Raw genomic sequence first — 26,602 nt, 5'->3', positions numbered from 1 at the left:
TTTTAAAAAATAATGGACTATTGTGAATCATTTCTCTTGATCTCTTGATCTTGACTTGAATCAACTTTGAATAGCTTCAATCTTTTGGCATCATCAAAATCTTCATACAACATATGCACTCACATTCTTCCCTTTTTTGATGATGACAACTATCTGAAAACAAGATAAACGATATTCAATTTGCAAGATGAGCACTCACCCTTACTCCCCTTTAATTTTGCAATTTATTGCCTATTTTTAGAAAAGATCTACCTTGAGTTTCTCTCCCCCTTTGGCAACATCAAAAAGCCTAAAATACCGAACAAAATATCAAAGCCACAAAATCCAAAGCAAGCATCACAACATAACCAATAACTAATCATCCATAGCAATATAAAAGAGAACGAAGTGCGAAATATCCAAAGCAAAGCATAAAATAACCAAGTGCTAAATATCCAGAGCAAAGCACAAAAGAACCAAGTACTAAATATCCAAAGCAAAGCACAAAATAACCAAGTGCTAAATATCCAAAGCCAAATACAGGGCCGGAATAGTAAAATGTCTGGAAAATTAATGATTTATAATATTAGAAAAAAATAGGATGAAAAAAAAACATCTAAGAATCCGCAGAAGGATCAAAGCAACGTCGAATGAAGCTCATGTCGTCTTCAAGACGCGTGATACGTGAGTCCATTGCATCGAAGCGATCGCCAATGAAAGCCCAAAGATCCCGTAGCTTAGTGAGAACGTCATTCGATAAGGAAGAGGAGGTATCTCGTTGCGGGGGTGGGGAGGGTGTGCGTTCATCAGGAATGGGAGGGGGCAGGTCTTGTTTATGCACCCATTGGCCATCCACATCCTTCCGGTATCCGAAGGAGGCAACAACACCAGCACCAATAGCAAATGATCTTTTAACCTTAACAAAAGGTTCATCCTCTAAAGGAATATTAAAATGCTGAAGAAACAGAGTGACAAGATGAGGATATGGAAGAGGTGCATTAGCCCGTAATGCCTTATATATACGATACCTGACAAGATGGGCCCAGTCAATTTGGCCACCGGTTTGAAGAGCCCATAGCAAAATTAAATCCTCGTCAGAGGCCTGAGCAAGATTTATGGAACGTGGAAGCAAAACTCGACAAAGGATATAATGCATAATGCGACATTCAAAGGTGAATGAGCCAGCAAGCAATCTGTCGGTCATATCAGCATGGTCATTACAAACCATTTTACGAGCATCATGACTAGAATAGACATGTTTCCAATCATCAACTAGAGTGCCCTCAAAAGGAACACCCTAACTGCTCAGTTTTGTTAGAGAATAAAATAGAGATTGATCAACAACAATGGGCATTTGATGCACCTCAGAAAAATGACACCATCCCGAATTTGCAAATTATTATAAAAGACTCGAACTAATTCAGGATAAAACGACAATTTTATAGGCATAAACTCAACTAACTCAGAATTTTGAAACACTTGATAGCAATCAAAGGTTTCCCCATCAAAGAATTCTACGTCTAGATACTTAGGATCGAGTATGACACGATTTGAGAATAGGGAATAGTACCTTTGACGCTGTTCATCTGAAGAAAATAAAGCCAATGACATTGGAGAAGAAAAAAAAGGATGAGGTGGTGCTGGTGGGTCATAGGATGTGCCGTGGCGGCATTGGCTTGCAACGGTGGTTATGGAGGATGAGCCCTTTCTCTTCTTTGAGGGTTCTACCATTTGAGCTTGTTTCTGTAGATTCTGATCGGAGGGGTTTGTAGAGAATTTTAAAAAAAATGTGAGCTTTGTTTGAAGTGATTTGGACAAGAAATGAGAAAGATATGAAGATTTGAAGTTTTGAGAGGGAGAGGCGCCGTCAAGGAGAGTAAGGAAGAAGAGGGTTTGCACAAGGAGAGAGAAAACACAATATTTATAGTCAGGGACAAGCTGTAATCAATTAGAGCTTATGGTAATTGATTACAGGCGTAACCTGCAGTTGCCCAAACCCCTCTAGTAATCGATTACAGTCTATTGTAATTGATTACAAGGGCTTGTTCTATGGTAATCGATTACAGGGAGTGGTAATCGATTACCAGACCCTAAAACATGGATTTTTTAAGTGAAATAAACATTAAAACTAACTATTTTTCACCCACAGAAAAAAATACACATTCAATATAAAGAATCAAAATATACAATCATCAAGAACAAGCATCACAAGCAATCAACAATCATCATAACTATCAAACATAATCATCAAAGACAATCAAAACTCAAACAAAAGCAATCATCAAACCTCAATCAACAATAATTATCAAAAGCAATCAATAATCATCATAACTATTAAACACAATCATCAAGGACAATCAAAAGTTAACAATCAAAAGAAAAAATAATAAAAAATAGACAAACAAAATAGCTATTTATCTAAGTTATTGACATCTAGGAGTCTTAATTCTCTTCTAATAGCAAAGAAAGTTTCTTTGGGGAGAGGTTTTGTAAAGATATCAGCTAATTGATTCTTTGTGTCAGCAAATTCTAGTACACAATCCCCTTTTCGAACATGATCTCTCAAGAAATTATGCCTAATTTCAATATGCTTGGTTCTCGAGTGCAGAATAGGATTTTTAGATAGATTGATTGCACTCGTGTTATCACATTGAATGAGAATATGATCAAGAATTAATCCATATTCAGAAAGTTGTTGTTTCATCCAAAGTATTTGTGCACAACAACTGCTAGTAGAAATATATCCCACCTCAGCAGTGGATAAAGTAACACTATTTTGTTTTTTACTATGCCATGATACTAGAGCAGAGCCAACAAAATGACAGGTTCCGCTAGTACTCTTTCTATCAGTTTTGCATCTGGCAAAATTAGAATCAGAGTATCCTTTTAGATTATAAGAGGAATTTTTAGGATACCATAATCCTAGATTGATAGTGCCTAATAAGTATCTCAGGATTCTTTTAACTGCACTTAGGTGAGATTCTTTGGGATTTGCTTGAAATCTTGCACACATACAAACACTAAACATTATATTAGGTCTACTTGCAGATAAATGAAGAAGATATTCGATCATACCTCTATATTTTTTTATGTCTATTGACTAACCGGTTTCATCTATATCCAAATAGCAAACAATACTCAGGAGTAGCCATGTGTTTAGCATTTTCCATCCCAAACCTATGAATTAGGTCTTTGCAATATTTTAATTGACTGATAAATACTCCATTCTTTGTTTGCTTGATTTGCAATCTAAGAAAAATTTTAACTCACCCATCATGGACATTTCAAATTCATTTTGCATATCTTGAGAGAATTCTTTGCAAAGAGAATCATTAGTTGACCCAAAAATGATATCATCAACATATATCTGTACTAAGAGTATATCATTCAATTTTATTTTAATAAAAAGGGTGGTATCAACATTTCTTCTTGAAAAACCCTTTTCTAAAAGAAATTTACTTAGACGTTCATACCAAGTCCTAGGGGCTTATTTTAAACTTTATAAAGCCTTTTTCAATTTAAAGACATGATTAGGCTTTTCTGAGTTTTCAAAGCCAGGAGGTTGATCCACATATACTTCTTCTTGGATAAAACCATTAAAAAAGGCACTTTTAACATCCATTTGATAGAGTTTAAAGTCCATTATGGATGCAAAAGCTAATAACATTCTAATGGCTTCTAATCTGGCTACTGGAGCATATGTTTCCATATAATCTATTCCTTCTTCTTGATTATATCCTTTGGCTACTAGCCTAACCTTATTTCTAATTACTATTCCATGTTCATCTAATTTGTTTTTGAATACCCATTTAGTTCCTATAACTGGATGATTATCAGGTTTGTCAACTAATTCCCAAACTTTATTTCTTTCAAACTGATTTAACTCTTTTAGCATAACTATAATCCAATGTTCATCAATTATGGCTTCTTTTAAATTTTTAGGTTCAATTAAAGAAACAAAAGCCATATTATTGCAAACATCTTTGAGAGAGTGTCTAGTTGTTACCCCTTTAGTTATGTCACCGATGATGTTATCAAGAGGATGATATCTTGAAGTTCTCCACTCTCTTGGAAGATCTGTACTTGTTTTTGTTTCATCAATTTGAAAGTATTCATCATTTCCCTTTCCTTTGCCTTTGTGCTCTTCACCATGAATATGCATACCTTCTAAAGAATCTGAAATATCATCTAGAGTATCCTTTCTTGGCATAATTGGGTTAGTTTCATCAAAAGAAACATGGATAGATTCTTCAATGATCATAGTTCTTTTGTTATAGATTATAAATGCTTTACTGTTCAAGGAATAGTCAAGGAATATACCTTCATCAGATTTTGCATCAAACTTACCTAAGTTGTCTTTGCCGTTGTTTAGCATAAAACACTTACATCCAAACACATGAAGATGAGAAATGCTTGGTTTTCTTTCGTTATACAATTCATATGGAGTTTTCTTCAAGATTGGTCTAATTAAAGCTCTATTCATTATATAGCATGCAATATTTACAACTTCAGCCTAGAAATATTTAGGAAGGATTATATCATTAAGCAAAGTTTTGACTTTCTCTTCTAAAGATCTATTTTTCCTCTCAACTACTCCATTTTGTTGAGGGGTTCTAGGTGCAGAAAAATTGTGTTCAATGCCATTTTCATCACAAAATGATTCAAAATCCTTATTTTCAAATTCTCCTCCATGATCACTCCTAATATATGCAATTTTGAGATTTTTCTTATTTTGAATGATTTTAGCAAGTTTCTTGAAAGCATGAAAAACATCTCTTTTATGAGTAAGAAATAATATCCATGCAAATCTTGAGTAATCATCAACTATAACAAGAGCATAGTAGTTTCCTCCAAAACTCATAGTTCTAGAGGAGCCAAAAAGATCCATATGCAAAAGTTGTAAGGGTTGAGTTGTAGACACAATATTCTTTGATTTGAAGAAAACCCTTACTTGTTTTCCTTTTTGACAAGCATCACATAATCTATCTCTTTCAAATTTAAGTTTTGGTAAACCAATAACTAAATCCTTAGAAATTAGTTTGTTTAAATGTTCCATGTTTATATGGGCAATTCTTCTATGCCATAACCAAGGATCATCATCTTTACTAAGAAAACATTGATCATGATTTGATGTTTTATCTAAATTTATCATGTAAACATTTTTGGATCTATATCCTATATGTTTTATATTTCTATCATGTTTGTTTTCAGTAACACAATTATGAGAGTCAAATGATACTAGATAGTCTTTATCACATAATTGACTAACACTTAGTAGGTTGTGCTTAAGACCATCAACAAGTAAAACATTTTCAATGGAGGTAGATGAATTCGTATCTACTTTTTCGACTCCAAGGATTCTACCTTTTTTGTTGTCGCCATAAGTCACATGTCCACTATTCTTGGGAGAAATATGAGTGAACTTTGATGCATCTACCGTCATGTGTTTAGAGCATCTGCTATCAATGTATCAACTCTTCTTCAAAGAAACCTATATGATCATGTTTATGACTTAGGTACCCAAACTTTCTTGGGTCCTTGAATGTCAGCTTTGATAAAAGATCCTTTTGGAACCTATATCATTTTAATATTATTACTATTTTTCCTAAAATAGCATGTAGATGCACCATGTTCTTTCTTTCCACAATAAAAACATGTTAAGAAATGAGAACTATTCTTTTGAGTAGATGCAAATAAATTTTTATATAAATTTTGTTGTTTATCAGGTCTATATCCTAATTCAGCCATATCAAACACACATCTTTGCTTTTCTAGTATAATATCTAAATTATTTTTGCCAATAGTAAATTTGGCAAGAGAATTTTTCAAATCCTTGATTTCTTCTATAAACTTGCTACAACAATTACATGAATTAGATGCTTCTTTACTATCATGTATTACTTTTATGGTGGAAGATTGATTTGTGTCAATTGGTTTTAAAGTTTTGACTTCAGTTCTAAGATTTTCTAATTCTTCATTTGATTTTAAAACTTCCTTTTCTAAGTTTGAAATAGTTTTCTTTAAAAATGAAACTAGTTTTGCAAGTTTGACTAATTCTTTATGTAAATCAATGAATGCATCTTGAAGTTTATCAAAGGAAATAGATAAGTTATTGTTAGAAGATGTTACCTCTTCATCGCTTTAATAATTTTTGGCCATCATACTTAGATTCACGACTTCATTTTCTGAGTCTTCAGACGAATCCATATCGTTGTCTTCCCAAGTGATGCAAGCTTTCTTTGCTTTCTTATCATTGAAGGTTTTGTTTTTAGATCTTTCTATTCTTTTCTTGAAACTTGGGATATCAACTCTCAGATGTCCTGGTTGATTACATTCATAACACTTTGGAACAGAAGATGAATCTTCTCCTCTTTTCTTTGGTTTGAAGTTTGTTCTTCTTTGATTTCCTTTGTTTCTTAGGAATTTATTGAATCTCTTTACAAAAAAAACTAAAATCATCATCTTCCTCTATTTCATTCAAAACTTCTTTATCACTTCCTTCTTGAATTGAAAATGAAGCTTTAAGTGCGATTCCTTTCTTTTTCTTGTCATTTTCTTCATGTTGATTTAGTCTCATGAGTTCCATTTCGTGCTCCTGAAGCATTCCAAAAAAAGTTGCAAGAGACATGTTAGTAAGATCTCTTGATTCTATAATTGCCGTTACCTTTGGTTGCCATTCCCTGCTTATACATCTTAGAACTATGTTAATAAGATCTTCATTGGGAAATATCTTTCCTAATGATGCAAGATGATTTACTATATGTGTTAATCTCTTTTGCATATCCTGTATAGTTTCATTTTGATTCATTCTAAACAATTCATATTCATGGGTTAGGGTATTTATTTTAGATCTTTTTACATCTGTTGTCCCTTCATGGGTTACTTGTAAGGTATCCCACATTTCTTTTGCATTCTTGTAGTTTGATACTCTAAAATATTCATCCATGCCTAATGCAGATGTAATTATATTTTTGGATTTTAAGTTATATTGTATCATTTTCCTTTCTTCTTCATTGCATTGTTCCCTAGGTTTTTCTATAGTTGCATTTTCTGCTACCATAGTAGGAATGTAAGGACCGATTTCAATGGCTTCCCAGATGTTTAAATCTATAGCCTCTATGAAAATTTGCATACGGGTTTTCTAGTAATGATAACCCACACCATTGAATATAAGAGGCCTATTAATAATGTTCCCTTCGAGAAATAAAAAGTTTGATGAGGCCATAACTATTCTTGAAGTTTCTAAACCTTATAAAAGAATTAAGCTCTAATACCACTTGTATAAGGTTTAGAAACTTCAAGAATACAATTAATAATCTTTTTTAGAAACATCACAACAATAAGAGAAATAAAAATGATGAATGCAAGATTGACACTGAATAGCCTTTAATTAGAATGAGAACCAATTTCAACCAAAATTTGCTAGACTATGGCAAATACATATTAACAAAACTAAAATACCTGTTATTTGAAATAGAATTGATGTGATAATCATGAGCGTGTGCATACACTCTATGACATCGAGCAACTAAACTGGTTTCCTGGCTACTTACCTACATATTTTACAACACGGGATAGTACTACAGATTCTCAAACAAGCAATTATGGGTTTGAAAAGAAAGAACTTCAACCACTTCAAATTCTTTCTTTTCTTCTAAAGTATCAAGATCACAGAACATAATAACATAAAAACTAAACAAAAAATGGAATTATCAAAAGGCAAAATTAAGGAATTTTAGTTCTGATTATCAACTTTATCAACAATGTTGGCAAGAAAATTAGTAGTCCACAAAAGCAACAAATTAAGGACATTTTAGAAATAGTAGCATTAAATAAGATAAAGTTAGTTGAAATTTTCTTATATTTGAGACTAAGGAAAATGTTTTTTTTTTCTTGTATTTGAGATTGGAGGGAGTATTAAATAGTAAAACATCTCTAGGACCTTCATAACTAGTACTGGCCAAATTCCATCCAAAGAACACACAAAGGATAAAGGGAGATATCAACTTGAGGCAGAGTTAATTAACATTCATCAACAACCAAAATTCTATTTAATGCTATAATAATGAGAAAGGACATAGAGATATAGGAGGAGATGTGTCTACTTCACAAGAGATTAATTTTGCTCTCCAAAATTCATAACTAGTTAATTAGCATTCATCAACAACAAAATCAAATATTACAAGAATGAGAGAGAGGTTAATGTTGAAGACCAAATAATGAATAAAATTGAGACATGCATTTGAGCCAAAAAATTGTGAAGTAGACACATCTCCTCCTATATCTCTATTTAGGGCAGCTTGGAAGGCTTCCACATCCACCCCTGAATGCATTGCTTCATCATGTGAACAATCAAACACAGTGGAAGGATAAGCAAAACCCCAATTCAGTAAGATAAGACCAAAGTTTTTCTCCTTTTTAAACAAAATAATGAAAGAAGAACGGAGTAAACCTCGTCATCTTCTAGAAGCTTCATGATAGACGGGTCCATAGCAACTTCACCGCACTCGTTATCTCTGTTGCTCTGTTTAACCAAAAAATGAGATCAAAATTTTTCTTCACACCATATCAATCTATAAGCATTCTAACCACATGTTCTACTTCTATTTTTCTACTACCTAAACATATACAATCACATAATAGAATTCAATTAATTTCACTGTAAAAGGGGGGATTCCATGGTGTCATGTTAGTTAGTGTGGTGAATAGGATTATTCACGAGTTAGCAAGCATGCTCCAAATTCTAAACATCTAATGTTAATTCATCAAACACATGGGGTGCGAGTACGAGACCTAGCAATTATTGGTTTGCAAAAGGCCCAATGACAATTGTAGGCTATATATATATATATATATATATATATATATATATATATATACACACACACACACACACACACAAAGATCACAATCGAGAAAGAATAACGATGTTATTGAGTTTCATGGTTATGAACTTATGATATTGACTATGCATTCCAAAGTTACGCGCTAAAATCATACTAATTTCTAAATTATAGAGAAAATTGAGAATAAATGTGAATGGAATAGGTTGTGTAATTGCAACTGACCCAACCAAGAAAGAGCAAAAGGAACCAAGAAAATAATTGTCCTACTGAATTGAACACGATTCACGAACAAGGGATGATCAAGACTCGAAGGATTTTGCTTTTGCTTAGGACAAATCCCTTTATATACAGGGAGTGTCAATTTTACCATAATAACAAAAAATCCCTTTATAAAAACTACACCGCTCATGTAATACACGTGGCTGTAGAAGAAAGAAATGCAAACGCGAGGCTAGGTCAAAGAGAGAGAGGGAGAACTAAATAGTGAAGAGAAAATAGATCGAGTGTACGAACCAGCCAATGAGGTAGCCAAATCCAAGGAAGAAGGTGAGGATGCCGCATTGAGGATGATAGAGGAGCATGGAGACATAGCCAAGGAACATGTGGACGAGGAAGTGGAGGTTGGAGGAGAAGCCGAAGGAGAGGTAGGAGAGGGTGACGCTAACGATGGAGGAGTAGAGGTGCTTGGGGAGGCCGCGGGGGAGGAAGCACAGAGGAAGTTGAGGGGTACGATGGCAGCGAAGCAAAGAAGGAAGCAGAGCATGGGGATCGAGACTCCGATGGAAGCGACCATAGAATCCACAAATTTTTTGTTGTTCTTGATTATGTCGTCGAGCGACATATTCATGGCTGTAGACATGTTTGCTGGTTCAGAGTTAGGGTTCATAAGGATAATAGCTATGAAAAGAGGGGAAAAAAGGAGCAGTGGTGACTTATTTCCCTAATGTTTAAAAACAAAGACGGTCCTATATAAAACCCGCCGTTGTAAAATACATTCTAAGGTGGTTTTATAAATAACCATCGTAGAACAACTCATTTGAAGACGGGTAAACAAAACCGCCTTTGTTTTAAATCTCAATATTTACAAAAATGCCACCGGCATGTTTTCTAAGACGGGTCTGTGGCAACCGTCGTCGAAACCTCATCGTAAAAAATAGTTTTTTTTTATTAGTGTGGAAATATATAAATGTTGAAATGAAAAAACAAAGACGCTAACTAGTCAATTAGGGTGAGGAAAAGATTGTTTCAAATGATGGTTTTTCATTTATAAGAATTAAGATATTTTGGAATGATATTGGTGGAAATTTACCAAGTCCATTATTTTATTGTTTGAGCATTTTTTTTAAGAATTTTGTTTATAAGATAAACACACATTTAAAATTAAATAACATATTTTCTTTATTCTTGTTACCCATATTACTACTCACGAATTCAAGGGATAAGACACAAGTGATTAATGTGTTGAAATTAAGATTAAATTATTTGAGTGCCTATTATTCAAGTTTGATCCTTGGTGGAAACAATTCTTGGTTAGATTTTACTTATCTCCCAACCAAACTCTAGATTAATTGGGTCTCTTTCTCCTGATGAACCGAAGGATTAAGACAAAAATAATATTACTTTTTTTTTTATCAGCAATAATAATTCATTAAAAGCACAAGTGTTGGTTAAGAAAATACATAAGAACAATGCATTGTCTCATATTTCATCCCCAACCAAATATTCTTGTCCAACATCCCAGCATGAGACAATGAATAACATTCATACAAAAAGATATGAATCTTAATCTATACAACCCTAAAGTTGCATAGAGCAAGATACATATCCAAAAAAGAACAAATTAACATCCCAAAAAGTCCCAACTAAACAATAGTCTGTTATTGATCAAAGAATATAGCTCTCGGGTTGGCTTGCCATTGCTGATATGTGACGGTAAAATCCTTGTTCGATGCCTTCAACCATGTCCACGTGAAGAAGAGGACCTTATGCCAAATAATCTCTCTGTCTAGCTACTGAGCTTTAAAAATAATTGTGTTATGATGCAACCATATACTCCACAAAATTAAGCACCAACCCACCAACCACCATTTCTTATATTAACCACCTAGCAAATTATGTGAATGTTTCCAAAAATGCTCCAAAGTTGATTGAGGAAGAGCTGAATTGGATTCTAAAAAATTGTACCACCTTCTCCAAATGGCATGAGATACGGCAAGTGAAAAACAAGTGAAAAGTGTCTTCCAAACTCTCATTGCAAAAAACACAAATGCTCATGATCTTGTAGATGTATTTACCTTTTTTCTAATTTATTTTTGTTAGGATCCCATCTAAAAGTATTCTCCACAACAAGAATGATACCTTTGGTGGAATATGGATTTGCCAAAGATTTTTGAATATGTCCACCTCGCAAGAGCCAATTCTCAACTCATATAAGGCCAAGTACACCGATTTGACTGTAAATAAAGTTGATTTATTTTCCAACCACAACCAATGGTCCTCCCAGGCCAAATTAATTGTCCTTTCCCATACAAACCACTCTCTTCTCCACTTAAAATCCCACACCCACTTGTTATCAATCCAACTATCCATATTACAAATCACTTCCCCTTTTTGCTCCGAATTCAAAAAACAATTTTGGAAAAATGTTTTGAAATGAGTCCTCCCCTACCCAGCTATCTTCCCAAAATCTAGTGATATTGTCATCCCCAATCTTCCACTTAATGGACTTATCAAACCAAGAATCACTCCCTCCCACCATAAATAATTTTTAAATATCTCCACCATAATAACTCATTAGATTTGTTCTCTCTCTCTCTCTCTCACTCTCTCTCCCCCCAAAACCTCTACACCCTGAATACTTTGATTCAAGAACCCTTTCCCATAACTCCCCCTATTATGAAAAAGATACCATTTCCACTTTGCAAGTAATGTAACACTGAAAATGGATATTTCCATAACTCTCAACCCTCCATGCTTTTTTGGCGAACATATTGTCTTCCAACTCACCCAAGAAATTTGCTCTCTCCCATCCTCTCCATGTGACACCCTCTACCCCTCACATATATATTAATAAAGGAATAAAAATTCAAATATTGATTAAAAGTATTTTTAAAACATTTTTAAATACAAGCTTTTCAAATGGGTAAAAGGCTCAGATTCACTTTCTTCTACATCATATTCAAACTTGTCCAAATAAATAATAAAGTCATCTCGACTCAAAGAAAGTCATATAAGTCTCATACAATTAATATAGAACCTATATCCTAATGTCACATCCTATCAGAGCGTGGTGTTCCCGTGTCCTCTAGCATGAGGTTCTTCATAGTCATCCACCTATTCATCTGCTCCCCCGAACACAAAGTTCAAGATCATCACAGGATCCAAACACAAACAGCAAACCGGGAGTGAGTTATCACATTGCTAACTACTAGAGAGAAACAACACAACATATAGTAGCCAAATACAATTTACTTAGCATATCTCACATTATTTCATCACTTTGTCATTCATCAATCACACCTTTCAATCATCAATCATTATACACAGGAATCACACACTCCGATCAAGACATAATAACACATCAATTTCATAATAAACAATTAGCAAGCGTATGCGACAGTTATGCTAAGACTCAAGCCTATATGCAATGTGGTACCATGTCAGTGAAAAACCACCCTGGGGCGCTTAGGAGTACATAACAAGACACACCACACAATGGGTTTGTCAGGTCACTCTCACTAAGTAAGATCATAGGGAGACCAGTCAGGGTCATGATGTTTTGCGAGAATGCTCCAACCATATGGGATCAACATAGGCTTAAAGGAGCACTCAAACCCGGTGACCCCCAAGGCCTACACTCCGAAGAGTCCGTCAGGGCCTCTCCCTCCTGATTCAGGTCCAACCCCTAAAATTATTTTAGCACACAGACTCTATCTATGAACTGTACAAAACACACGACTCCTCAATTGTTCTCAAAATAATTTTAACTCGTCGCCCTTTAAGGGTCTTATCATTAACTCGTCGCCCTTAAAGGGACTTAAAATTAACTCGTCGCCCAAAAAGGGACTTAGCATCAACTCGTCGCCCTAAAAGGGACTTAACATCAACTCGTCGCCCTAAAAGGGACTTAGCATTAACTCGTCGCCCTTGAAGGGACTTATGATCGTGTGATTGTACAATTCATAGTTCACAACTCGATGCACATATATATCTCAATCATATACATACTCAATTTATCACATACACTTAATCCCAATCACAATGGTATAATCTCAATTTAACATGTTATCATACCTCATGAATCATGTACACTTTACCTATGAACTATGCAATACACACATCTACTCAATTGTTTTCAAAATCATTTTAACTCGTCGGATTCCCACAGTGGATCCCATCACAATACTCGTCGCCCTTAAAGGGTCTTACAATTGTGTGATTGCACAGTTCATAGTTCACAACTCAATACACACATCTCATCTCAATACACATGCATTTCATCATCCGTCACATGTTCAATTTATCACATACTCACAGTTTGAATCATCATTTCATAACCTCAACATAACAATTTATACAAAAGATTTCATCACAACATGGGGTGTAAAATCCCTGAAATAGTTTCTCACAATTATATCACAATCAATTAATCAAATTCATGGGTTAAACACAAAGACATCAAGAGCACTCAAGTTTATCAATCAATTCTCATCAGGACATCAATTGGTACATAGAACACAATAATATTATATTTATAATCATAAAGAGAAAATTATAATTCAATAAACATCCCAAAATAAACCCAAATTTAGTTCTCTAAGGATACCTACACATGTTCATTCTAATCCCCAATTGCGATAAACTCATCCCTTACCTCTAAGCGGGCTCACGTGTCTTCAGCCAGCGATAGCAACATCTCTAGCAGTTCCCGAAAATTCTTTCAATTATTCATCTGACTGCTCCGATAGAATTCCCAAACGTCAGAGAGACGGAAAAGAGATTGAAACCTCCACTTGTACTGTCTTCATACGATTCCTTTTTCTCCCTTCACGAATATTATCTCGCAAATCCCAACGGTGGAAGCGTGCGGAATTGAATTTAGAACAACATATCCAAATTGCACAATAATCCAGCGGTTAACGAAACCGGGATCATAGTTTTACCAAGACAGCTCTGGGTTTCTGCGGGAAAGAAAAAGGCTACAATGCGAAGGGTGTTTCTCTCAGTTCAGACATGATATCAAAATTCCCAACGGTGAGAATGCTCGGAATTGTGTTGCAAACATGATACTCAAATTTCACGATGATCGAACGGTTAACGGGTTCGAGATCGTCATTTTTCTGAGACTAATTTGGTGGGCTGCGGGAAAAAGAAAGGGTTTTGAGAGGAGAAAGGGAAAAACGAAAATGAGGCCAAAAGGAGGCAGCTGACTTAACATAACTATTTATACCTAGGGTACTCAACCTATTATTTGTTCTATATTTATTTATTTATTTATTTATTACTAAAAAGCTTTTTAAATTTATTTACGAAAAATTGGGATGTTACACTCCACCCCACAAAAATGTCTTTGTAAAGATCTCAAAATTTTCACTACCCATCCAGAATTCTTTTAAAAAAAAGATAATTAAAAAGGGTAATGAAGAAAGTACCAAATTGATTAGGAAAATTCTTTCGGCAAAAGAAATATATTTTTGCTTCCAAGAGGTGAGCTTCTTCTTGAATTTAGCAATTATAGGTTCCCATGTCTCCAACCTCCTAGGATTCACTCCAATGGGAATTTCTAGATACACAAAGGGAAAAGATAAAACTCTATGTCATACCCTAATTTCTTCTGGGGACTATCGTTTGTTGATCTTTTGATCCTTGTTAGTCGACTTACGGTGTTGAACGCCAGTTACAATGCGAAACAGATGATCATTCAATGTTTTGATCAACAATGCGAAAGATACCGAAAGGGAGGGGCAAAAGGGTTATTTCAGGGGGTTTTCTGGACCCTGGCTCGCCCAGGCAAGCCTCTGGCTCGCCTGGGCCCCCAAATAGCTTAGGGGTGAAGTAACCAGCTTGCCTAGGCAAGCAAGCTTACTTTAGGTTAAAGCAATAGCTCGCTTGGGCGAGCTGCCATGACCTCTAATGCCATCTTTTGATATAAATAGGCATGAGGGAGGCTGAGTGAAGGGTTCAAAGGTCAAGCATTGAGAGAAATTGAGAGAAATCAGAGAAAAGAAGAAGAAAGAAGAGAAAAACAAGGCTGAGGCGCTACCGAATTGTGACCGTAATCAACTTCTACATTGTTCTTCGTTCGTCATCTGGCTAGTTTTTGTTTTAAGGATTTGAATGCGATCTATGCACCCTTAGGGGTCCTTTTTTGTTTTGTGCATCTTCATCTCTTTCTTCTATCACTAATGATCCCATTTTCTTCTTTTAAAGTAAGTTTTAACCGATCATTAGTACCGCAAGTTATCTGTAAAAAAGGTTGAAGGTTAATAAGCAAAACCAAAATAAAACCAACTCATAAACTTCTTCATTTCATCAAAACATCACTTGAGGTCATTTCAAGGTTCAACGCCTTAACAATTCTCTCCACTTTTCAAAGTTTAAAACATCGTTTCAAGGTCTAACGACTTAAACGACTTTTGTTCACAATTAAAATCGATCTTTCAAAAAACATAAAATCAATGTAACACACAAACTTTCAGACTTAAAGAAATAAATAGGCCTGAATTTCTCATCACACCTGAGGATACGTAGGAGCAAGGGCAACACCCTTGTCGACCCCAAAAAAATTAAGAGGAAAAATACAATTTTGAAGTCATGTTTTGCACACTCGATTAAAGGTTGTCGTCCATTGTGACGAGCGCGTGGGGTGCTAATACCTTCCATGTGCGTAAATAACTCCCGAACCCTTACTTTCAAAATCTGCAGACCTTCGTCTTTTTGGTTTTTCTAACGTTTTCCTCGAATAAACATTGGTGGTGACTCCATACGTTTTCTTCATGAGAAGACACATTTTTACATTTTGCCTCGCTCTCCCACCGAAGGGTAGGTTGCAATAGTTGGCGACTCCGCTGGGGATTTGTTAGAGAGTTAGGCCATTCGATCAGTGTGTAATGTTTTTATCGTGACTTCTTCTTTATTTATGTTCCCTTTTCCCTTTTATCTTTTGTTTTGTCCATATAACCTTTGCTATGTTGTTGTGTTTGGTGTGTGTCTATCTTCTATTACATTCATAGTTAGAAATATTTTTTCTATGCACACATAGACACCTACACCTTGAACACACATTGAGATATTAGGCCCTATACCCAGGTCTATGTGAGCCATAAGGAGTGGAGGTCGATCTGTGGTCATGCTGGGTCTCAGACTCGCTTGATAATAGTGAAGCCTCATCTAGAGTTTCCTCTTTTGGTGATGGATTGTCGCTGATAGTCCCTACCTAAGAGGATGATATCTCTAGAAGCCAGTAAAAGTTACATGAAAGCACCATTGGGAGTTATCACTAGAAGTGGACTTTTGGATCCTTTCCATTAGGTTCTTGAATTAGGGGGCACATAACAAACTCACTCTGGCATGTTCCTTGATTGCATCATGCATCTCTTCATGGCATCATAATGGACATATCATTCCAGCATTTATCATTTATCATATTCATGCATTGGATTTGGATAAATCATTGCATTATCATACACTTTCATTTGACATGCTTTTGTTCTACCAGCTGCATATAGTCTATTTCTATCATTCGCATGTTATGTTCACTCATGCATGATCCTTGCATTTTCCTCTGTAAAATAAAAACAAACAAAAACAAGAACAAAAGAAAGTATAGTTTACACCACACTCTTAGTTACATGTGGTCGGTACCATGATGATGGCTATAAACCAACAATGTTGGGATTATACAATCATTTCTCTTAAAAAATGATTGAAAATCACGTGAATACGGTACCTAATGCACGGTTAACTAGGAAGATGATGATTCTTAGGGCATCTCATGTCGATCTCATAATTACATGCATAACATAAGTATGCCTTAGTCATTCATCTCTATTATATGTAGTCAAAGTATTGGCGATCAAAATTGCTATTCCTTGGATTATAGGGTTGAACCAAACACATGTTTTAAGGAAAGGTTCATCAAGTCAAGGTCAAGTATGGAAGTAACCAGCTTTCAAAAGTTGGGGCAAAAGATGGATCGAGTTACATCACTTCTTTGTCTACTGCCAACACATGATTGAGCTAAATAATTTTAAAAAAATTAAGGACTGCTAATGTCCATGTCTTATTTCAGTTTCACTTTGTGACGAACCATATTGTTTTAATGAAAATCTAAAATGATTCGACCCTATGTCCTGTGTAAAATTTGCAATACTTCAACAATGTATCATTCACATACATCCATGCTTATTTTTCTTTACACATTGGTGGCATTGCTCATCGCATTCTTTCCTTGAAATCAAAACTGTAATCATTGTAATCAAAAGGAAAGAATGAGCTTTACGGCTCCCTTATCGAACGCGTGTCAGAGCTAGAGTGATGAGTGAAATAGAGGTGCATGAGCAGATGAAGGTGACATGGAGGCCATGAAAGAGAAAATGACCACAATGATGGAAGCCATGATGAGTATGAGAAAAATGATGGAGGTAAACATGGCTAAAGTTGTTGCCACAAGTGCTGCCACTAAGGTGGACCCGACTCACCCATCTGGCCTCAATCCAGTAAATCCTCCAGTCTCGAATATGGTAGGGCAGGGAGGCAAAGCGTTAGGAAGTACAGGCATCCCCCATTTTGTGTAAGTTCAGAACAAACATTCCTTCCCACTATATGGCTTGCCTCCCAACTATACATGAAATTAATTCTATTGAAGAATCTTTTCGTATTGAGTATTTTTTATATATATTAGATCAATCAATTAATTTTATTGAATTAATCAATCTCCATTGAATTAATCAATTAATTGAGTATTACAATGGAGACTAATTTTGGAGAATTAATCAATTAATTGAGTATTACAAAAGATCAATCAATTAATTCTATTGAATTAATCAATCTCTGATATTACAAACATGAAGAATCTTTTCGTATTGAGTATTTTTTATACATATTAGATCAATCAATTAATTCTATTGAGACACGATTTGAACAATTTTTACAATATGAGACTATTTTTGGTTTTTTATTTGATTCCAAAAAATTAAAGCTTTAGATGAGGATGAATTGAAAAAATATTGTATTAATCTTGAAATTTTTTTAAGGTTTAATGAATACTTTGATATTGATGGTCTTGATTTATTTTCAGAATTGAAAGTACTAAGAGAAGAAATTAGCACACCAATAGAAGTATTGAGTTATATTAAAACTTTAGATTCTTTTCCAAATGTTTACATTGCATATAGAATTTTATTGACAATCCATGTAATAGTTGCTACTGCTGAAAGAAGTTTTTCAAAATTAAAATTGCTTAAATCATATCTAAAATCAACAATGTTACAAGATAGATTGAATGAGTTAGCTATTTTATCTATTGAAAGTGAAGTGTTAAAATTGCTTGATTATAAAACTCTGATAAATGATTTTGCAGCTAAAAAAGCTAGAAGATTAATATAAAAATTGATATTTTATATAATATACTAAGTCTCTTTAAAATTATTGTAAAAAAAGACCCCTTTAACATTTTCACCTTAGGTCCCAATATGTCTGTACACGGCCCTGGGCATACCCCTGCCAAACACTTTGGGGGGCCTTCAGTATAACCCACAACCACAACCCTTGCATTTTGCGGTGGGAAGAGTCCCTCCTGCTATGGTGGAAAGGTAGAAATTGGATCATATAGAGGAAAGGCTAAGGGCCATTGCAGGAGGCAGAGATTATGCCTTTGCTGACATGGAAGAGTTGTGCCTAGTACTCGACGTGGTCATTCCTCCGAAGTTCAAGGTGCCAGACTTCGATAAGTACAATGGGACTACTTTCCCCAAGAATCACCTGAAAATGTACAGCAGGAAAATGGGGGCATACTCGAAAAATGAAAAATTGTTGATGCATTCCTTCCAAGAAAGTCTTATTGGGGGCAGCCGTCACCTGATATACTAATCTGGAACCATCCCGAGTCCATTCTTGGAAGGACCTAATGGTTGCCTTCATTAGGCAGTATTAGTACAATTCTGATATGGCTCTGGATAGAATGTAGCTACAGAACGTGTGCAAGAAGGAGCACGAATCTTTCAAAGAATATGCCCAAAGGTGGAGGGATCTGGTAGCTCAAGTAGCGCCCCTAATGATGGAAAGGGAGATGATCACAATGATAGTAGACGCGTTACCGGTGTTCTACTATGAGAAGATGGTGGGTTACACGCCTTCAAGCTTTGCCAATTTTGTTTTTGTCGGCGAAATGATCAAAGTGGGTCTGAAAAGAGGCAAATTTGATCATCCTGCTTTGATGAATAAAAAGCTTGGGGAAAATGGAGAGAATAAGAAGGAGGGAGGAACCCATGTTGTGATTGCCATTCCTACATGGCCAAATTTCTCACCAGCTCAACAATGTCAATACTCAGCCAATATCAACCCTTCTCATTACCCACCACCCTATCAGCCAAGAACACCTAATCATCCACAAAGGCCACCCCTAAATCAGCCACAAAGCCCGCCTACCACACATCTGATAGTAGACACCACCCTCAACATGAACCAAAACACCAACCAAGGAAGCAATTTTCCAGCAAAGAAGCCTATAGAATTCACCCCAATTCTGATGTCGTATGCTAACTTACTCCCTTATCTACTCAATAATGCAATGGTAGCCATAACCCCAGCCAAGGTTCCTCAACCTCCATTTTTTCGAGGATATAACTCGAATGCAACATGTGCTTATCATAGAGGAGTTTCGGGGCATTCCATTGAGCATTGTATGACCTTGAAACATAAGGTGCAAAATCTGATTGATGCAGGCTAGCTAAAATTTGAGGATAATCACTTATGAATTCTAACGTTGAAAAGCGACACTATGCATGGGCCAATTTGAAGGTTGTTGTTAGATGTCTCCAATCACTCATTAGGATTTTCAAGTTTATGCCATTATTGTAAACAAGAGTCACAATGCTAATAATATGGATAAATTTGATGTCCTTATCTCATTCTCTCAGAATTACATCTTTTCTTATTTAACTTTCACTGGAATGTGAATGTAAGCCGCTGGTTTCTTTGTTCAAATGACTTGCGCTCCTGAGTTGATCTCCAAGTCTATTCAATCAGATACTACTCGTTCTATATGTTTGGTAGGGGTACCGTAAACGACAAGTAAAGTAAAAAAAGAAGAAAAAAAAATGTTTGATTGACTATTTTTTAAACCAAAATAAGAAGTACAAACATTCATGTGACCTCATTTTATCGTTCTTAAAAGTTGTCTTTTTGAGAGAAAAATGAGTTATTTAGAATGACAGTCCTTTGACTTAATCTGTCAATTGAAAATATTTTAAATATTTCTCGAGAACCTACACAGTTTCTTTCATTTTTCCTTGCTACAAGGTCATGACAAAAGACAACAATGGATACCTCAGAGCCCTACACTGGGGAAATGAGAGGCACCATGCATGAGCCTCAAGTGAACCTAGGGGCAGATCAGAAGTTCTCACCTAGTAGGTTGAAAACCCGAAAGGGCGGCCTCAACATCCCAAACACTAGTTTATCCTTTGCTACCCCCTTTGAGCCAAAGCATATTTGTTTTCTAAAAACAACAAAAAAAATAGCAAAAGCAAAATAGAAACCCTAAGTGGGAACCACCGCTAAACCGACGGGAAGAGCAATGCAAAGAACACATGCATGAAGTTGGGCAACAATGAAGAAAACAAAATCTGCCAAAGGCGAGTGAAGAAAAAAAAAGAGACAAAGATCTCCAGAATTTACAAGAAAGGCACAAAAGTGCAACGAAAGATTAATGTACAAGACAAAAGGAGTAGAGCCTAACCCAAAAGTACAAGCAAGACTCTCAAGGTTCTTACCCAAGGAATGACCAACTTTGCTTTTAAGTTGGAATTCTGGAATGAAACCAACACACACTTTTGATTGTTGAAAAATATATATTTATAAAAAGGTTAAATTACTCATTTGGTTCCTATATTTTCATGATTCTTACTTTTTTAGTCCCTATAGTTTGAAAGTGGTCTTTTTAGTCCCTATGGTTTACATTTTAATTCTCTTTTAGTCACTGTAGTTTTGAAAGTGGTCTTTTTAGTCCTTATAGTTTCATGATTCTTAGTTTTTTAGTCCCTATAGTTTTCAAATTATAGGGACTAGAAGAGAATTAAAATACAAACTATAAGGACTAAAAATAACACTGTCAAACTATAGGGACTAAAAGAGAATTAAAATGTAAACTATAGGGACTAAAATTGTAAGAATCATGAAACTATAAGGACTAAATGAGTAATTTAACCTTATAAAAAAAAAGAATCCTCAAGGTTTCGCACTTGCACATTTGAGAAGAAAACTCATTCGACCAGGAGCTCATGAAAAATGCCCAAAGACAATTGTCATAGTAGGGTACATTTGATGTTAGTCGCTCATGCAGACTCTTTAGGATTCCTTTTGAATCCAAGCGTGGCCTTTGTTGTATAAAATCTTTTGGGATCAACCCATGTCATCAAGCTTCAGTGGGATCAGCAGACCCTTGACATCACTCTACGATCTTAAATCGGGAAAGTTTCACTTGGTCACATACCAAGGTTGACAATCCATTGCCATCCTTCAATGGGGCACACGATAAATCCTAAAGCCTTATGTTTTCTTGCTGTGCAGAATAATCAAAGTGTTTTTTTTTTAAAAAAAAAAGAAGAAAGGGGAAAACCCTAGGATCAATATTTTGGTTGATTGATTAAATGTCAAACAGCTCCATTATCGTCACCCAAAATTGTCAAGTGAGTAAACAAAACATACGCTCTGAGGGAGTCCTCGAAGAGATTTGCAAAAAAAAAAATAGAATGAGGTCGCATGAATTATCACATCTTCCCGAAAGAGAAAGTCAATCTGTGTTTTCCATAAAATAAAAGAAAGAATAAAAAAATCAAATCAAAATCAAAACCACAAAAAAATAGGAAAGAATGTCGTGAGTATTACACAATTTTTATGATTCAAAACCTTTTGCATCACTAGCGTTTCAAGATGAAGGTTACGTGCATCTGCATCCCAAATCATGTTCATATTAGGCTATAAGTGCATAGATTTATCTTTATATACCACTTTCCCAAATCTAATCTTTCAAGTTTAGGATGAGAGGCCTTCTCAAAGAGTCAACCTCTTGCTTTCTCATAAGGTTAAGCCCTTTGGTACTAGTACCTATTGGCTTACTTCTTTGGACTCAAAGTCCTCGCATTTATCTTTCATAGGACTCAAAGTCCTCACCTTTACCTTTCATAGGACTCAAAGTCCTCTATCTTTATCTTTCATAGGACTCAAAGTCTTCCATCTTTATGTATTCAAGACTATCAACGTCTTCTTTACATTTCAAAGACTATCAGAGTCTTTTGTTAAGACTATCAAAGTCTTCTTTACATTTCAAAGACTATCAATGTCTTTTGTCAAGACTATCAAAGTCTTCTTTACATTTCAAAGACTATCAGAGTCTTTTGTCAAGACTATCAAAGTCTTCTTCACATTTCAAAGACTTCAATGTCTTTTGTGAAAAGATGACAATGTCTTCATTTACATTTCAATGTCTTTTGTCAAAAGACAACAATGTCTTCATTTACATTTCAAAAGACTTCAATGTCTTCAGTCATTTACGCTTTCAAAAGACTACAACTTCTTCATTTACATTTCAAAGACTTCAACGTCTTTTGTCTTTTATAGGACTCAATGTCCTTCGTAGGACTCGACGTCCTCTGTTTCTATGCTTTGAAAAAAAAGAAAAAAAAAAGAAGAAAAAAGAAAAAAAAACCTTCAAAAATCTTCTGCTCTACAGGACTTCAATGTCCTCATGTTTTCTCAGTTTCACTTCCTTGTTTCACCAATTGCCCAATCGAATAACAAGATCGCTCGAACAAAATTAGTGTCCTTCTCTTTACTTCCCTTTTAGTTCCAATAAAAGATAAGTAAAGAGGGACAACTGTCATACCCTAATTTCGTTTGGGGACTATCGTTTGTTGATCTTTTGATCCTTGTTAGTTGACTTACGGTGTTGAACGCTAATTATAGTGCGAAATAGATGATCATTCAATGTTTTGATCAAGAATGCGAAAGATACCGAAGAGAGAGGGGTAAAAGGGTCATTTTAGGGGGTTTTCTGGACTCTGGCTCGCCCAAGCTAGCCTTTGGCTCGCCTAGGTCCCTAAATAGCTTAGGGGTGAAGTGACCAGCTCGCCTGGGCGAGCAAGGTTACTTTAGGTTGAAGCAACAACTCGCTTAGGTGAGCTGCCATGACCCCTAATGCCATCTTTTGCTATAAATAGGTGTGAGGGAGGCTGAATAAAGGGTTCAAAGGTCCAACATTGAGAGAAATTAGAGAAAAGAAGAAGAAAGAAGAGAAAAACGAGGGGGCTACCGAATTGCGATCGTAATCGACTTCCACATCGTTCTTCGTTCATTCTTCATTCGTCATCCGGTTAGTTTTTGTTTTAAGGATTTGAATGCGATCTATGCACCCTTAGGGGTCCTCTTTTGTTTTGTTCATCTTCATCTCCTTCTTCTATCATCAATAATCCCATTTTCTTCTTTTAAAGTAAGTTTTAACCGATTATTAGTACCACAAGTTATCTTTAAAAAAGGTTGTAGGTTAATAAGCAAAATCAAAATAAAACCAACTCATAAACTTCTTCATTTCATCAAAACATCACTTGAGGTCATTTCAAGGTTCAACGCCTTAACGATTCTCTCCGCTTTTCAAAGTTTAAAACATCATTTCAAGGTCTAACGCCTTAAATGACTTTTGTTCACAATTAAAATTGATCTTTCAAAAAAACATAAAATCAATGTAACGCACAAACTTTCAGACTAAAGGAACTACGTAGGTCTGAATTCATCATTGCACCTGAGGATACGTAGGAGCAAGGGCAACACCCTTATCGACCCCCCCAAAAAATATAAAGAGGTAAAATACATAATTTTGAAGTCATGTTTTTCACACTCGATTAAAGGTTGCCGTCCATTGTGATGGGCGCGTGGGGTGCTAATACCTTCCCCGTGCATAAACAACTCCTGAACCCTCACTTTCAAAATCCGCATACCTCGTCTTTTTAGTTTTTCTAACGTTTTCCTCGAATAAACATTAGTGGCGACTCCACGTGTTTTCTTTATGAGAAGACGCATTTTTACGTTTCGCCTTGCCCTCCCGCTGAAGGGTAGGTTGCGACACTATAATTCAAATATTTCGAGATTCTCTCCACCCCAATTCCCCAAATCTACTTTTATGAAAATTCACCTTCAAACCGGGTATAAGTTAAAAATGTCTCAAAATGCTTTTCACAACCACCACATTTTGTGTACCCTCATGTCACCCACAAAAATGTATCTTCTGCATATTGCAACAAACTCACATCTACCCCCTATCTCCCACCTTATACTATTCATAAAGGTTTTTAGCGCATGCCTCTCTCATCATTCCACTCAATCCCTCTATCACCATAGTGAAAAGAAAAGGGTGGTGGGGGGGGGGGGGGGGGAGGATTATAGATCTATTTCTTTGGTAGGTTGTATGTATAAAGTGGTGGCTAAAGTTTTGGCAAAAAGGTTACAAAAGGTATTGCATGGGGTGATAGATGAAAGACAATGTGCATTCTTGGGGGGGAGAAATCTTTTTCATTGTGCCTTGATTGCTAATGAAGTGGTGGATGAAGCTAGGAGGAAAAAGAAAAAGTGCATGATTCTTAAAGTTGACTATGAAAAGCATATGATTCAGTATGTTGGAAATTCCTTTTCTATATGATGAGAAGATTAGGCTTTGATGAGATTTGGATTGGTTGGATATATGGGTGTCTTTCCACTTCTTTGGTTTATATTCTTGTCAATGGAAGCCTTCAAAGGAATTCCAACTCCAAAGAGGCCTAAGACAAAGTGACCCACTCGCACCTTTTCTTTTCACTATGGTGACAGAGGGATTGAGTGGAATGATGAGAGAGGCATGCGCTAAAAACCGGGTCACTTTGTCTTAGGCCTCTTTGGAGCTGGAATTCCTTTGAAGGCTTCCATTGACAAGAATATAAACCAAAGAAGTGGAAAGACACCCATATATCCAACCAATCCAAATCTCATCAAAGCCTAATCTTCTCATCATATAGAAAAGGAATTTCCAACATACTGAATCATATGCTTTTCATAGTCAACTTTAAGAATCATGCACTTTTTCTTTTTCCTCCTAGCTTCATCCACCACTTCATTAGCAATCAAGGCACAATGAAAAAGATTCCCCCCCCCCCCAAGAATGCACATTGTCTTTCATCTATCACCCCATGCAATACCTTTTGTAACCTTTTTGCCAAAACTTTAGCCACCACTTTATACATACAACCTACCAAAGAAATAGATCTATAATCCCCCCCCCCACCACCCTTGTTGCTCCTCTATTGTTGGGATGAGAGCAATGAAAGAAGCATTTGTACCTCTAGTGAAATTATCGGAAGTGGGAAAATCGTCGAGGAATTTAACAATGTCACTCTTCAAGATGTGCCAAATTTCCTTAATGAATTTAAAATTGAATCTATCCAGTCCTAGACTTTTTGAACTTCCACAATCCCAAATGGTCTCCTTAATTTCCTCCTCCCCAAACCTACTAATTAGCACGGAATTGTCTTCACTAGAAATCTTCTTGAAATTTACTTCATTTAAACAAGGTCTCTACTAATCTTCCTCTCCAAAATCTTCAAAAAATTTCCACACATCCTCCTTAACCTCCATAGGTCTTCCTTCCATGAACTATTCACCTCCACCCCTCTAATCATATTTCTCCTCCTCCAATTCACCACAATATGATAGAATTTTGAATTTCAATCACCATACTTGAGCCACTTCAATCTTGATTTTTGTTTGAGCAAAGATTCATTAAGCATAACATTCCTTCAAAAATCTTCTTGTATCACTTTTCTTGCTTCCATATCCTCCAAAGACAACCCCTCTATCCTCTCCCTTTCATCCAACTCATTCATATCCTTTTCAATTCTAGCAATGTTTTAGTTGATATTGACAAAATGTACCAAAAAAATATTATGACTCATGAATAAAAATAAGCAAGATGATCAAACCTAAATATCAATGATTTATAGGTGGTGGTTTATGATTTTGTGTAAGACACAAATCATTCCTAGGAAATGAATTATACATACCTTCCTTTATAGGAATGATTTTACAAAAATAAGTTTCAAAGTAGGTTTCATGTGATAATTTTTTCAAACAAATAAAGATTAAGACTTAATTATTATTTTAGTCCCTCAAACTTAAATTTTTTTTATAGTCCTTGGATTTTGGAAATTGCTCTTTTTAGTCCCTCCTAGAATAAATTGGCATTATGTGACAATTTTAAAATGCAAATACTTAGAGGTAGTGCTTTGTTGTCCATAGTGATCCTATACAACTCGAATAGGATTGCCTTCGATGGAGGATACATGTGGTCTAAAACAAAAAAAAATACATGATGATAACAGTTTATACTCATATTGCCATTTTGAAGAAGTGTCTATGACATCAAAAGTTTTAAAAAAAAATGGTAAAGTAATGCCTGTATTTTTTTTATCTATCTCTAGCGAAAATATAGACGATATCAGGCTTGTGTGTCCACATTTATGTTTTTCTTTCATTGG

Source organism: Glycine soja, chromosome 14 (assembly GCF_004193775.1).
Source record: "Glycine soja cultivar W05 chromosome 14, ASM419377v2, whole genome shotgun sequence".
Taxonomy (NCBI): domain Eukaryota; kingdom Viridiplantae; phylum Streptophyta; class Magnoliopsida; order Fabales; family Fabaceae; genus Glycine; species Glycine soja.
The sequence above is the reverse complement of the archived record's forward strand: the minus strand, read 5'-3'. Positions refer to the sequence as shown.